Below are 3678 nucleotides of genomic sequence, written 5' to 3' on the forward strand. Positions count from 1 at the left end.
AAGTTCCAATCATTTCTTTTTTTAATTTTCTTTCGATGAACTTTTAGTTCAACAATATTTAACTTCCTTTCGAACGATAGTTCTTTATATTATACACCAATGGCAGCACATTTAAAAGAATTTGTTACAGGCATGATGTATTATAACGTAAACAATTTATTTATAATAAGAAATACAAAAATGAATAAAAACGTTTCAGAAAATATTTATGAAATATGTATTTATTTCTTCTTTTACTCATTTTCAAAATTTTTATTCTCATTCTTCCATTAAAATATATACTATAAAGGCTGCGGAAGTAATTCCCTGAACTATAATTTTTAAGTATTTCATACGTAAAATGATTTTACAAATCACGAAAAAAATTTTGCGCAGTTCTATAAATTAATTTCTTGTGAACATATTTATTTAACTATCAGTAAAAACAGTCACTTTTATAATGTAACAAGTAAACCAAAGTAATAAGCAAAGCAGTAACTTCAGTCATTCATACTGTTACAAATTTAATTGAAAACTAATGAACTTTTCGGAAATTAAATTAATTTCAAAGAGATCAAGGTAAACGTTAATTTTTTTGTCTGATAAAATTTGAATTCTTTCTGGCAATTAGTTTTGATTTAAAAACTAGTATAATTAGTCATCTATCTACATGCAGTTCTCAGGCACGAAATTTTGAATCTTAATTCATTAAAATATGATCATTATTTTAAGAGTTGTACTTTTTAAAAAAATATTTAAAATAAATAATGAAACGTATTAAGGAAGGGATATATCAGAAATATTTATTATGAAAAAATGATTTTATTTTATGAATTATACATGATAAATATGACAGTTTTTAATTAATAAAACTATATGTATAATAAATTAAAGATAATTTCAAAGTATTCGCAGTTCATATTTTTTTAGTCTAATGAAAACAAAAAACATTATAAAAAGAAAACAATAAGTAGTCAAAAATATTATCTAAATAGCAGAAGCTCGTTTCGTTTTACTCATGCTAATGTTGCCAAACTCAAAAAGAAAATCTAAAGTAAATTGTGTGATTGGTTAAATTTTAGCCACGCCCTGAGAGCGAGTTATCGTGGAATGTCTGATTCCAAGGGAGTGTTCATGGTGCGGTATTGAGCATTCATGGAACCAAACTTTCCCAGTTTCACTTTCCAGCCGGGAATCTTCATTCCATTCCCGGTAGTTCATGGTAGGGCCCCTGGCTGCGAATCAGTTCCAACAAATTCTTCAATGTCTTCTGGTAAGCAAGTGTAATACATGTATGAGGATATGCAAGGTGTTCTGCAATTACCACTCTTAACTTATATTTTTATAATTTTTGTCAAAAATTAAGAAAATATTTTCATTTTTGTTGGAAGCAAATTTATATTTGAACTATATAAAAATACAAAAAGAATTATAAACTCAGAATCACTGTTGAGAAAGGAGAGATCGAAGCATTGATGGCTGGAGGAAACTTGAAGTTGTTTCAAATAATTGCTTTTCGCCTCCACTCTGTTTACTCAAACAGAGTTTTATATTCCTCAATAAAAGTTAGTTAGATTTTAACAATGTTTTTGAATTTTTCAGTAGCTTGAATATTAAATTGAATACCAATGCTTCTATTCTTTTTGTGACAAGGATTCTAAAAATACATTTTAATGGCCTATGAGTATGAAACAACCTATTTATGTATGCTTGAAATATAGAAGCAAAAGCTTTTAATTGTGTCTCATAATCGGTGGCTATATAACATCATTGCACATTTCGCAAATTTAAGACGCTTTTCTGAAGAAAAAATAAATAAAAAAAGGAGAATAAATGTCGTATTCTAAAAAATATAAAAAAAAACAGTTAAAACCAAAAATTTTTGAGTTCAATTAATATTTATTTAACCTTTAACCCCTTGAGGACGGGCGATTCAGAAAAGCATTCGTACAAAATCAGGATCAGGACGTAATTAAATAAAAAACGGTAACTTAAATGTAGTCGTTTCTAATTTGACAGACTTACTTTGCTTTTACTTTAATTATTGTTAGTTTAATCATATATATAATCAATGTTAATTCAAAGTATAACTAAATAGTTTTATTTTGAACAAAGTAATGGTGAATTAAATAAATCAAACAACTGTAACTCCGCCCACAAATAAACTGCTAAAGAATTACTTTGATTACCAGTTTTATCTTTTTACCCTGGTTGATACGGTTTTATGCTGGCACGTATTTGTGACAGTCGGCGCGAAAGGGTTAAACGTACTTTACCAGCTCACTGAATGCGGAATTTTATTCCTATAAACCACTTGCTACAAAAATTTATTACGTCAGTGAGTTTTCAAAGCCAGACATAGCTCGAAGTGCGCGTTTACGAAAATGGAAGCAGCAAAAAATTCGCCATTTTAGTTTTCAAATAAAATTTAAAAACTAAACGGGGAATTACCTGCTTTCTTTTCCTTACTTATTTAAACACTAAGTATAATCATCACAGGTATAATGAGAAAATGCGTATTTCAAGCTGTGACCATTTTCCTAAACAAGCATTTTGAGTTTTGTCCATTTTCGTAAACACGCATTTCGAACTGTGACCATTTTCCTAAACAAGCATTTTGAGATCACACTTTCATTATATCACTTTCAGCTTATATGTTTTCAAGCTTACATTGATTTTTTTAAAATTTTGTTTTAGAGTTGAAAGAAGCTCTCCATACTGTCTGTATGCATCTTAAAAGTGTAAAGTATTACATAGAATCAATATGTGAAAAGAGATGCCTTTTCGTAGGTGTTATGTGTGAAAACTACGAAAAATTCGAGAAAGGAATGTGCACAGAATTAAATTCTGTGACGGCTCTCATGGGCCAACCTGCAACGAAACCTGTTATAAATCTGCCTCAGAATGAAATGTTTTTTCTTGAAACCAATTCTCAATATCCTTTCTGTAAACTTTATCAACCTTAAAAATTTTGATGTCTTTTTATTGTTCAAGTAGACCTTGTTAAGTTGTTTTTTTATTGTTAAAGTAGGTCTTGTTAAGTTGTCTTTTTATTGTTAAAGTATATTGAAGAATGCATTGCTAAGTTGTCTTTTTATTGTTAAAGTATATTGAAGAATATATTGCTAAGTTGTCTTTTTATTGTTAAAGTAGGTCTTGTTAAGTTGTCTCTTTATTGTTAAAGTATACTGAAGAATGTATTGTTAAGTTGTCTTTGTATTGTTAAAATGTATAATTTCTCTTTAAGCTTAATTTGCAAGTGAGACATCTGAAGAATTTATGGCCAAATTTATATGTCACTATTCTAGCTCTATTTAAATGCAAAGTGCACAAAAAAATAAATAAATAAGCGGACCACCCTGAATAACTTTTGATCTAAAGATCGGATCTTCACGTTCTAGGATTCAATTTTAAAGGTTCAAAGAGTTGACCTCAAATATGCTAATTAATTAGTGCACTTGCGAAATCAGACGCAAAAAGGTGCTTTCTCTGAATAAACATATATTCTTTTCGATGAATTCGAATTTTTGACCACCAAATTAAAGGGGCAAACCGCAATCTAGGAAGTATAGTCCCAATAGAGCGGGGCAAAGTTTGGACCCCTATTGTTAGTTTTACATTTTGCGTATTTCGCCATATCTCGAAAAATATTTAAGCGAATTAAAAATTTTTTTCTTCCTGCCATTATAAAATTCATTT

At 28.9% G+C, this 3678-nt stretch overlaps 1 long non-coding RNA gene across 1 annotated transcript; it reads left to right on the plus strand.

The window, feature by feature from the left end:
- The first annotated feature begins 1214 nt into the window (after positions 1-1214).
- On the plus strand, positions 1215-3054 carry LOC147811808 (uncharacterized). The gene is made up of 2 exons (XR_015433141.1): positions 1215-1252; positions 2677-3054. It is a non-coding gene; the product is annotated as an uncharacterized LOC147811808 (long non-coding RNA).
- Positions 3055-3678: the final 624 nt, after the last annotated feature.

The sequence above is a fragment of the Parasteatoda tepidariorum genome, chromosome 4 (assembly GCF_982258835.1).
Source record: "Parasteatoda tepidariorum strain Cologne lab strain chromosome 4, Ptep-v5.0, whole genome shotgun sequence".
NCBI classification, from domain to species: Eukaryota; Metazoa; Arthropoda; class Arachnida; order Araneae; family Theridiidae; genus Parasteatoda; species Parasteatoda tepidariorum.